This window comes from Mandrillus leucophaeus, unplaced genomic scaffold, assembly GCF_000951045.1.
Source record: "Mandrillus leucophaeus isolate KB7577 unplaced genomic scaffold, Mleu.le_1.0 Scaffold41, whole genome shotgun sequence".
Classification (NCBI taxonomy): domain Eukaryota; kingdom Metazoa; phylum Chordata; class Mammalia; order Primates; family Cercopithecidae; genus Mandrillus; species Mandrillus leucophaeus.
This window is the reverse complement of record NW_012104365.1, coordinates 2862244-2875074: the sequence shown is the minus strand read 5'-3', so window position 1 is coordinate 2875074 and position 12831 is coordinate 2862244.

The window sequence follows — 12831 nt, the reverse complement described above, 5'->3', positions numbered from 1 at the left end:
ACCATGTTGGGCAGGATGGTCTTGATCTCTGGACCTTGTGATCCACCCGCCTCAGCCCCTCAAAGTGCTGGGATTACAGGCGTGAGCCACCGCACCCAGTCTAATACGGTTATTTCATAGTGGGGAGATTATGATGGCAATTTTCCCTGGTTTGTTTACCTCTGTTTTCCACATTTTCTACTTTTGTGTTACTTTTTGCAGTTTGTGTTTTTGCATTGTAAGTTAAAAAATCTTATCAATCACAATGTAAGCGTAAATGCAGGAATAAACTGTTAGTTTTCTAAAGGAAACCAACCAGTCTGGCTGCGAATATGACATTCATCTTTGGAAAATGGTGTTGAACTTTATGCCTAGCGCATTACCAAAAGTCAAAAAGATCTTCCTGTTCACAATCTTGTGAAGATGATTTTTCTTCCACTGGCAATGTCCCTGAGTTATTGGCAAAAACACCAGAAATTATGATTCTCTCTAAGAGCTCAGAGGGTTATTTTTTTTGGGAAATAAGCTTTCTCTAACAGGGATTCTCAACCCAGGTGTAGAAAGTGTTCACCAGAACTTTTTGGCTGAACAATGACAGAGATGCAGGGTCCCAGGCCCCTCCGGCCCCACTGACTCGGGAGTAAAGACCCGGATATTATGTTTTAGAAACATTTGCAAGGTGAGTCTGCTGCAGACATCCTGTTATCCATCTTGGGAATTTGGAAACTGACTCTCTAGTCTTTAGAAATCATGCATCTATTTGTTACTGGGGCACCCACCCAGCGGAAGACACATCTGCCAAGTGCTATGGGACTGGCATAAAAACAGCACCTGTGCCTGGGTGTGCTGCTGGGGACCGTCCAGCACCGTAGTCACTGGAGAGTCTTCCCATCACGCACTGTACCCGGCTGCTCTCTTCCGGGAGGCAGGGCCCCAGAGTAAGCTTCTTACAGCAGAAATGGAAAGAACAAGAAGAGGTCTATACTTAACGTTTTAGGTTCAAACAGACCTTGGAAACCAAGGTACAGCTCACTGGCTGGGCCAGAAAAGCCTCTTGAATCAGAGAATAGAAGCTCTGGATTGACAAACAGGCAAAGAAAAATGCATGATCAGTTGTTAAAACTAGTTTTCCCCATTTGCCCAGACCAGACAAAAGCTTCAAATGCTTGGGGATGGGAAGGAGTCTGAGAGCAAAGCAATGTGGCTGCTGCAGTTTCCCACCAGGCAGCCCTGAACCTTCCACCCTGTGTTGAACCCCAAGGGAAGGCATGGCAGTTAGGGGATTGACAGTGGAGGGTGGTGTCCAGCTCCCCAGCTGGGGCCCTGGGATGTAGAAAACCTCTGTCAAGCTGCTCTCAGCTGCAGGTGTGCCAAGGCAGAGAGGATATGTGGGGCAGCCTCCTGAACCCCCTTCATCTCCAGAGCGGGGGGGAAAGGCACGGAGTGTATGGAGGACCCTATCCCGTGACCATCAGAAGTGTACACGTAACTGAGATAGGGCCAGAGCCCAGTGGTAAGGACCAGGTGGACACACTGTCAGTCGAGGCTGACAATCAGAGGAGGCAGGCCCATACTCAGCTGCGTGAGCAAGAGGTTGTCCTTGTCCCTGGTCCTGCCTGCAGCCATGACCAGACCCTGGCAGAGACGAGGACACCCTCTTGTGCTGATGTGGATGATATCAGTCCCTCTGCCCATCAGACCTGCCATATTCAATACCTTGAAAGCTAGACTCAGCTCTAGGTTAAAACTGGGAAGGACAACTCTGAACTGCTTAGAAAACCCTGTGTGGCTGAGCCCATGGGGGTAATGAGGCATCCATTTAGTTGGGATTTAAATTCTCCAGGGGGTTTTAGTGTATGGGGAGAGCAGTCATTGCCACTTGGTTCCCATTACTGTGTAATTTATTAAACTTATGGAAATAAACCAAGTTCTCTTGCTATTTAGTAATTCAAATTCACTTTTACATTTTACACACTTTCAAAATTAAAACACAAACTCATGCAATCCCCCCCTACCCCAAACCTTATCAGGGCGTCACCCTCTAACCTGGCTCAGAGTATGACCTTCGGAATCTGTTCCTTTTCCTCCTCCTTGCTCCTGGAGTTTCAGCCTCACTTACTCCACAGGACAGCCAAGAGCCTGGAGTCTGTGTTGGCACCACGAGGTCCTTGGGTGAAGTCCTGTTGTCCTTCCCAAGGTGACTGCAACCCACCCTAACCTGTGCTAGACTGGATATCCTCTCTGGCGGGTCACTGCAGTGGGCCTCTTTGTCCCCTGCTTCTTGCTGGAATGTCCCATGGGCATAGTCAATCATATGCATTTCCTTTCTTGGAGTGCCATGTTTTCTGCTAAGAACCACTATGCCTTCCAGTTCTGTTCTGACAGCTTTACATGACTTAAAAGAACTTTTTATCCCGTATAGCCATCAGTTTGGTCTTTTAGGCCTAAGTCTGAAATCTGATGTTATGGAATCTCTCCTCTATTTTCCGGGGTTCCACCAGCCATTAGGATTGCCTGTTTCGATGCAAGTTTTAGAAACAAAGCTCCCTCCCTCCTGTACCTGGGCTGGAGTGTTGGGGCGGACGCCCCAAGGGTGGTTATCTTTTACTGAGTACCTTTCATGAAGAAGGCTCTGGGTACAGCGTTTTATGTACCTATCCTGAGCTCTCACATCCACCCTGCCAAATGGGAATCCATACATTTTGGGTGTCCCTATTTTAAAGATGAAAAACTAAGGCCATTCATCATGTGAGTGGTGAATTCAAGACTGGAGTCCATGTCTGTCTGACGGGGTGTGATCCTGGCCCTGGGCTGTTCCGTCTGTCATCTCTACCTCGTCTTTGACCCACTGTTATCTGGGAACCTGCTCTCCCCCTCTCCTCTCCTGTCACACCTGTGTTTCTCCCTATCCTGCCCATACCCAGTCCGATTCCCCTCATCTCCTTGATCACCGTTCTGTCAATACTGTGTAGATACCACCTCCAATTATGCCAACATTGTCAGATTACCAACTTTATGACAGAATTTTCCTCTCCGAAATCCTTCTAGGGCTCCTCCCTAACTATAGGATAAAGTCCTAACACCTACTATTGGATGCAGATATTCTAGAACTGAATCTTGCCCAAATTCATCGGAATCAGCTTCCATAATTCATCTTGTGAACACTCAGCTCCATCCCAGTGGAATCCGCTCTATGCCCAGAAGAAATCACACTTGCTCTCATCTCAAAGCCTTTCCTCATTGTGTTCTCCTTCTCGAGACACTTTTCTTTCTGTTTTCCCTCCAGCTATGTCTGTTATGACTGGTCCAGGTCATTTCCCCTCCCAGGCAGCCTTTCCTTTCTTCTCTTGTCAATACTGGCTGCCTCTTCTCTGACCTCCTGCCCAAAGTGGGTTTTCTCTGAACCACTTACTTGCACGTCATCTCCTCCTTTGAAGTCTTACCTGTTTCCAGGGAGAATCTGTTCTTCCTATTGGGTTGCAAGTTCCTGTAGGGTGAGACTAATTTACATAATTGTGTCTCCTCCCCACCCAGGTTCTAAGCATGGTGCCTTGAAATACAACAATTGACGAATATTTGTGGGGTGAACAAACACATCTGCAATGGAGCAAAAGCCGTCGCATTGGTGCCAGTTGTAGTTCATGGGACTAGGTCCCAAGAGAAACAGTTAGTCAAAATAAGTTAGACAGGCAGGTGTACAATAAAATATAAAACAACAATATATGTCAAAGTAGCAGGGTGCACTCCAGTTTTCACTTTTCTTTCCCTTTGCCATAAGCCCATAACTGCGCCCAAAGATATTCACATCCTAATCTCTGGAAATTATGAATATTTTCATTTTTAGGGCAGAAGGGATTTTGCAGATGTAATTAAGTTAAGGACTCTGGGGGAGATTATCCTGGATTATCTGGGTGGGCACAATGATGTAATGACAAGTGTTGTTGGAAGGGGGAGGCAGGAGGGTCATTCGCAGTAGTAAGCCCTGTGATGATGGAAACAGAAGGTTCTAATGAAATGAGGAAGGGGCTGTGAGCCACAGAATACAGGGAGCCCTTGAAGCTGGAAAGGGCAAGAAAATGAAATCTCCTCCAGAGTCTCCAGCAGAAACCAGCCCTTGATTTTAGTCCAGTGAAACCGGTTTCAAATTTGTGGCCTCCAAAACTATAAGACAGTAAGTCTCATTGTTTTGGGGCCACTGAGTTGGCGATGGTTTGTTATAGCAGCAACAGGAAATCATGTGCCTTGAACTCACAACATGCTCTTTTCCTGGAAGTCTGCCTAGACCGTTGCCTTTGGTGGGTGTCCTTATCTTTTTGAATGTGATGGCTGCAAAAGGTAACCTGTGAGTGAATAATGCAGAGAAAAAAGTCACTCATGAGGATTCTGGAGCCTTGGACTCTAGCTCTGCTTCTACAGTCTGCAAGCTGAATAGCTTCTACGGTCTGAATATGTCCCTACAGCTCATATGTTGAGACTTCATCACCAAAGTGATAGCATTAAGAGGTGGGACCTTTAGCCTGTGCTTAAGTCATGAAGGTGAAGCCTTTATGAATGAGATTCGGGCTTCTATAATAGGGTTTGAGCGAGTATGTTCTTTCTTTTCCTGGCAAGTGAGAATACAGCATTCATCCCCATTTGCCCTTCTGCCTCTGCCATGTGAGGGCACAGCATTCCTCCCCTTCAGAGGATACAGCAACAAGGCACCATCTTCACAGCACAGAGCAGCTATCATTAGACACCGGTCCTACCAGCACCTTGATCTTGGACTTCCCAGCCTCCAGAACTATGAGAAAATGAATTTATGTTCTTTAAAAATTACTCAGTGTCAAGTATTTTGTTATTAAAGTAGCACAAACAGGCTAGGACAGAAAAGTTGTTATAACAAACACCTGAAAATGTGGAAGTGGCTTTGGAACTGGATAATGCATAGAGGCTGGAACAATTTTGAGGTTTATGCCAGAAACAGCCTGCATTACTATGAATGGACTGTCAAGGGAGATCTGGTGAGGGCTTGGAAGAGGAAAGTTGTAGGGAAAGTCTGAATCCTCTCAGAGATTACTTAGGTAGTTGTGACCAGAATGCTGATAGGAATATGGATGGTAAAGGCAATTCTGATGAGGTCTGAGACAGAAATGAGGGATACTAGAGGAAAGGCAATCCTTGTTATAAAATGGCAAAGTATGAAATGTATCTCTGTCCTAGTGCTTTGACAAAGGCAGAACTTGTGAATAATGAACTAGGATATTTGGTGGAAGAAATCTCTAAGCAAAGTGTTGAAGGTGCTGCATGGCTTCTCTTGACAGCTTATCGTAAAATGTGAGAAAAGAGAAAAATTTAAAGATAGAATTTATAATTAAAAGAGAGCTACAACTTAAAGATTTGGAAAATTCTTAGCCTGGCCCATTTTGTAAAAGCATGTTCGGGAGAGAATATCAAGTGTGTGTCCAAGTGAACATTTAAGAGGAGGTTACTATGGATAGAAAGAAGCCATATGCTATTGATCTAGACAGTGGAAGAGTGACCAACATTTCAGATATCTTCAAGGCTGCCATGTCCATCACAGGCCCTCAGAGCAACAGCCTTGAGGGAAAGATGATTTCAAGGGAAGGCCCAGGACACTTGTGGGACCTCAGAGCTCACTGCTCTAGGCTGCCTCAAGTGTCTGCCCACTATATTGTGACATAGCACTCCTTGGCTACCCCAAGTGCAGCTCCAGCCACCATTCCAGCCACCATTAATGCAAGCAATAAACATGTAGTGGCATCCACGTGGTGCTAATTCTGCAGAATTTCAGGGTGCAAGAGCTATGGGGGCATGGTTGCCTCCACCCAGACTTCAAAGGATGCCTCATACAACCTTGGGGCCCAGACATAGAACTGCCACAAGGATGGGGGTGCTGAAGACAGCCCCCACTAGAGCAATGCCCAGTGGAGCCATGAGCATTAGTAGCTAAAGAGAGCTCCCATTAGGGCAAGGTCTAGAAGAGTGGTGAGAGTAGGGCCACCCCTGAGACCCCATAACTGTTGAGTAACCAGTGTGCAATGCCAGCCAAAGAGAGCCACAGACATATGACACCAAATGGAAGAGCTGCTGTGTGGCTGGGGACCCGAGGCTTTGGGGGCTGAACCCCTAGAGGGTGGGACATGAAGCCAAAGCTGATTTTTAATGTTTGCCTTGTTGGATTTGGACTTACTTGGAAACCTGGGACCTGTTCCTCCTTTCCTCTTGTCTGTTGCTTCCTTTTGACTAGAAATGTCTGTCCTGTTCCTGTCCCACTGCTGTGTTTTGGAAGCACATAACTCTGATTCCAGGCTCGCAGCTGGAGAGCACTTTTTCTGATGTTGAATCTTGACCTGAATCTCACCCAGATCTGATTGAGATGAGACTCTGGACTTCAGATTTTCGAGATGGTGCTGGAATGTATTAAGATTTTGGGGGTTACTGGGACGGGATGACTGTATTTTGCATGTGAGAAGGACGTGAATTTTGGGGTCTGAGGCAGAACGCTACAGTCTGTGTGGGTCACCCAAAATTCATGTGTTGAAACTTAATTGCCAATGTGATGGTATTAAGTGTGTGTGTGGGGCGGTGCTTTAGGAAGTGATTAAATCATGAGGGTAGAGCCCTCATGGAGGGGATTAGGGACCTTATAAGAGGGCTTGAGACAGTGGTGCTTTCTCTTGAGCTCTTGCACCTTGCCGTGTGAAGACATAACATTCATTCCCTCCAGAGAAAGCAGCACTCAAGGAGCCCCATTTGGAAAGCAGAGAGCAGCCCTCACCAGACACTGAGTCTGCAGAGCCTTGATCTTGAACTTCCAGCCTCTAAAACTAAAACTAAAATACAATAAAATAAAAAGTCCTGTTTGTGACGAATTACCCAGTCCCAAGAGTTTTGCTGTAGCAACACGAGTAGACTAAGATAGCACCTTTCAGCAGGATGCTCGCCTCCTCTTGACCACGTGTGAAACAGAGGTGGTGCCATCTTTCCCTCCTACCTACCCCCAATTTCTGAAGCTAAATTAAGGTAAGACAAGAAAAAGCTTTGAGGTTATTTAAAGAAGATTTCTCTAAGATGTTATTAAAAATGTTGAAGCAAAGCTTTTTTAGGCAAATTCCTTTTGGTTCCATGTAAAGATTCACATTTTTCTTTTTTTCATATTTTACTGTTCCTGAAATTGGGCCGTAGTATAAAAATAAAAGCTACAATAAATGTAGTGTGTTCTCCCTCCTCCCCCCGAGAAAGTTGTTTTGAATTTAAAATGTGTATTTTGCAATTAGTGGTGTTAAAGAGTTGAGGATTTATGGAAACACTTTTTTAAACCTCAGTGATTTAACAGAATAGCTGAAAAGCATTTTCATAATGACTTTAGGCCGGTGAGTCTGGTGCACATGTGCTGCCATTTGTAATCATCCAAGTAGGTGCTTAAAGTGAAATGAGGGATTAAATAGCCCTGGGAATTTCATTGTTTCTGGCGAGACCAGGAATTCCCATGATCTGCTCTGTAAAAGAGTGTCGCATGGATGAGCTGCACAGGGATTTGATGCCAGAGGTTGAGGCTCAGTCATTTTGTCTGCAGAAATCACAAATAGCCCCAGACTTACGGAACTCCATTAGCGATTTCATTTCTTCTTGAATTTTCGCCTCAGTCACAATGCTCTGTGTGGTTTGTTCAAGGGCTTGAATTCATCTTCCAAATAAATTGCTTTGGCTTTTCTGGAAATACAGATGTTAGCAGCAATTGCATGAAATAGCTTAATCACAAGAACAAGGCTGTTGTCGAAAGGAAAACTATCTGGAAAGGCCTACTTTTAAGCACCATCAGTCTCCTTTTTGTTTGTCTCCTTGCCCTAGGAAGAGGCAGGAGGGTGTGGCAGCCTCCAGCATCATCACTCCCTGCCAGCAAAAGCCTTCAATGGGACCACAGGTGCTTCACACAGGCTATCGTGGGAGAGGACAATCTGCTCAGCTCCAGCAGCTGCCCGTCCATCCTGCATTCCCTCGGAGCCCCTTCCTGGTCACTCAGACCTGCCATGTCCTCTGTTGCTCCTAAGCTCTCCCAGAGCTGCCCTCTCTTTTCACCCTGACTTTGTGCCTGGCCTCTCTGATGGAGTCTGTCACACAGTCTCCATTTTTCGCTGCATTAAAAATATTCGCTGGGCACGGCGGCTCACGCCTGTAATCCCAGCACTTTGGGAGGCCAAGGTGAGTGGATTGCCTGAGCTCAGGAGTTCAAGACCAGCCTGGGCAACACAGTTAAACCCTATCTCTATTAAAATACAAAAAATTAGCTGGGAGTGGTGGTGTGCACCTGTAGTCCAGCTACTTGGGAGCCTGAGGCAGGAGAATTGCTTGAACCTAGGAGGCAGAGGTTGCAGTGAGCTGAGATGGCGCCACTGCACTCCAGCCTGGGTGACAGAGCAAGACTCCATCTCCAAATATATATATATATATATACACACACACATATATACATATACACACACATACACACACACACACACACACACACATATATATATATATATATTCTGTTCTTCTCCAAATCATTAAAGATCTTGCTCATGAGAAAGCATGCATTTGAATGAAAATATCTGACCTGGAATGTTAGTAGGTGATAATGCCCTAAAAATCATCCGAGTGTTACCTTCTGATTTAGAAGGTAACATTCGGTTACAACCAACATGGTATAAGACTGAGGAGACCTCTTCTTCTGGGGTTGGGAAAATTGCTTAATTTCTCGGAGCCTCAGTTCCTCATCTGTGAAATGTAAATGAATCCTGTCCTACTCTATATATTTCAGGGCATGAGAAGTTTAAGAGTTGGATGTCCCCAGTTAAATGGTTGTGGTTTTACAACCCAGCTCTGCCCTAATAGCTGGATGAGCTCAGGCAAAATTTCAAACTCTCTGATACTTAATATTCTCATCTGTGCAAGTCAGGCAATCAAATCTATCTTGTAGGTTGTTTTGAAGTTTACATTAAATGAGATTTTGTACGTGAGGCCTTTGGCATGATGCCTAAGTGCACGATGAATGATAGTTATCATGATTGTTATTTTATAGACTCTCCAAAACCCAAAATGAGTTATTTTTTAACATCATTTTAAAAATGAGGAAGCTGATTTGACATTCATTCTCATAGAAGCCTCCAGAAACCCTTTTCTCTCAATTCCCCAGCACCCCTCCTGCAGCCTAGATGGCGAATTTCTGAGTATTAAATCTGATCATGTTAACTGTCTTCTTTCAGATCTGAGAGTGGGTTCCCATAACCTTCGGGATAAAGTCCAAGAGCTTTAACCCAAGCAAAATGGAATGGACGTTATGACCAAAGGCCCCTATTTCTCCAGTCATATATGCTGTGTAGACAGGTGCCTCTCTCCAGGTTCTCTGGTCACAGTGCACCCTGTGGGGTGCACTGAGTCAGGCCGGGGACCCTGATCCTTGATCCACTGGCCTCTTCTCTCCTTGGAATGCTCTTCCCATCCCCAACATCGTTTTCCATGCTGTTTCTCACTTGGATATTTGTGACTGCTTCCATTGATCCGTCCACATCTCTGCCTTCCTTCTCCATCCGCTCACACACAGTCGTCTGTTCAAAGAGTGTGTCTGCCCAAATCACTCTTCTCATAGCTTCTGCTGCACTAGGCTTTTGGGTGCAGGTGGGTTACCTGGCATCAAGTGAGTGCACAGGAAATGTTGGCTTCTCTATTGTCCACCTTGACCCTAGCCAAGCCCAGTGCCTGGCATGTGGTGGGGACTGGGTAAATATCTGCGGAATGAGCTCCACTCTGGAATGTTCCTGGTGGGGCAGAGGGGCAAGAGACTAACAACTTCCCCTAGGCGTGGAATCTGTGGCTCTGTGGTCTTTTCCAGAGTGGTGCTGAGGGTTACAAGTCTGGAAGAGTCTAGACTTATGCCTTGGAATCTCTAAGGACAGCACCAGTGGAGCTGGAGACATAATCCTGCTAATAGAATCCAAGGGTTCTTAATGAGAACACTTGGACACAGGATAGGAAACATCACACGCCGGGGCCTGTCGTGGGGTTGGGGGAGGGGGGAGGGACGGCATTAGGATATATATCTAATGTAAATGATGAGTTAATGGGTGCAGCACACCAACATGGCACGTGTATACATATGTAACAAACCTGCACGTTGTGCACATGTACCCTAGAACCTAAAGAGTGTGTGTGTGTATATATGTGTGTGTGTGTGTGTGTGTATGTATATATGTGTATATATATAAAGAATCCAGGGGTTCTTGGCTATCCCAGGTTCCCCTCACCTAGGAGCTGACCCTGTGGCTCAGGGCTTTGGTGTCCAAGCCTGGCGTGGTGACTCATGCCTTTAATCCCAACACTTTGGAAGGCTGAGGCAGGAGGATTGCTTGAGGCCAGGAGTTCCAGACCAATCTGTATAACAAAGCGAGACTCCAACACTATAAAAAAATAAAAAAATTAGCCGGGTGTTGGTGGTACGTGCCTGTGGTCTCAGCTACACAGGAGACTGAGGTGTGAGGATTGCTTGAGCTCAGGAGTTTGAGGCTGCAATGAGCTATGATCAGGCCACGGCCACTGCACTGGGTGACAGAGCAAGGACCTGTCTCTCCATAAGTAAATAAATATATAAATAAATAAAGGTGTCCTGGAAAGGCTGACCTGGTTCACCATAATCATGCTTTTATTTATTCTGGCAATGTAAGGTGATTCTTTAAAATAAATGCTACAAGTCCCACCCACCCCTCCCCATCCCCCAACACACAATCTCTCTCAACAAGGAAGACCCAGAATTTAGATCTTTCTTTCAGATTTGAGACCCAACAAAAGGAGCTAGATACTTAAAATATTGTGGTAATGGTCCCCTAAAATCATTATTTCATGCTGATTTTGCTTCACAGAACTAAGGGCAAGCTGCACTTGTGCTTTTGTTGTCAGAAAGAACACCAAGTCCTGCACGCCTGTGACTGATGCTTCCTTTTGTAGGAAGTGTGCTCACTGAGAAGACAAGCAAGTCACACATTTCCAAGGAGGCTCGCTGAATACACAGAGATGTGTCCACAGGAGTGAGGATGAGACAGTTCTCAGCATCCCCAGGATTCCCTGGCTCGACTGCACGTTGGCCTCTCCCTTTGACCACCAGGCGTCTCTGGCCATGTGTGAGTTCATGGAGACCTGGCAGGAACCCAGGCTCTGTCCAGCTGAATGCTGGGGTCAGGCTGAGGGCCTGGGATGCCTTTTGACTTGCTGAGAATGAGAGGGGGTTGACAAATGTGCCATGCAGTGGAGGCAAGCACAGCGCTTGGCAACCTCCCATTCCTGGGAGAACCATTTGCCCCACAACTTTCCACAACAAATCAGTTGGTTTATAAAATCAAATTGAACTTGTCAAACAGACCATGTTGTAAAATATACTTAACTTTCTGTCACAGATATGCTCAGCAGGGAAAAGAGAAGAGAGAACACACTTTGCAGGTCACATTATTAAAAAGGTTTTCTTTGATGTGCGAATGCTCTAGGGTATCATTTAATCATTAATGCAGTCAACAGACATTTGTTGAGTGCTTTTGATGAGCCAAGCACTGGGACAGGCAGGGGCTGAGTTTACAGCTGTGGTGGGAATCTTTTTGTTGTTTTGAGACAGGTGCTCACTCTGTCACCCAGACTGGAGTGCAGTGGTCTGATCACAGCTCACTGCATCCTTGAACTCCTGGGCTCAAACTATCTGCCTTCCTCAGCCTCCCACGTAGCTGGGACCACAGGTGCATGCCACTATGCCTAAATAACTTCTTAGTTTTATTTTTTGAGACAGGGTCTTGCAATGCTGCCTAGGTTGGTCTGGAGCTCCTGGCTTCAGTCAATTCTCCTGCTTCAACCTCCCAAACGTTAGAATCGTTGGTTATATGTTCTTTTGCTTAACGTCTTCATCTAATAACTCCATAACGTATTTTTGATTAAACAAAAGTCGTGCTTAAAAGGGAATGAATTAGTCCTCTTGGGCTGCTATAACAAAACATAGACTGACTGGCTGGAACAATATACATTTATTTCTCACAGGTCTTGGGGCTGGAAATACAACATCAAGGTGCCAACACATTTGGTTCCTGGTGAGCGCATCCTGGCTTGCCACCTTCTTGCCATGTCTTCACATGGCTCAGAGAAAGTGATCTCTTGAGCCTTGTTTTGTAAATATTTAGATATAGAAAGGCAATGGGATCATAGCATCAGTTTGTCATTTCCTGGCCATAAAGCATTTCCCCTGTGGAACATATTGATATCAGATTTCAGTAAAGTTGTAGATTACAAAATTAACATACAAAATCAGTAGTATTTCTACATACTAATGGTTAAATAGCAGAAAAAGAAATCAAGAAAGCAACTTAATTACAATAGCTACAAAGAAAAACCCTATAAATTAATTTAGCCAAGGAGGTAAAAGATCTCCACAAGAAAAACTATATAACACTGATGAAATAAATTAAAGTGGTCACAAGAAAAATGAAAAGACATTCCATGATTCCATGTTCATGGATTGAAAGAATTAATACTGTGGAACTCGCCATGCTACCAAAACGAATCTACAGATTCAAAGCAATCCCTATCAAACAACCAAGGACTTTTTTTTTCACAAAAACAGAAAAAGCAGCCCTAAAATTCATATGGAACCACAGACGACCCCGAACGGGACAAAGTAATCCTGAGCAAAAAGAGCAAAGCCTTGAGGCATTACAGTATCCAAGGCCAACATATATAACAAAGCTATAGTAACCAAAACAATGTCGTATTGGCATTAAAAACAGACACATAGATGAATGGAACAGAATAGAGATTCCAGAAATAAATCCATGTATTTAC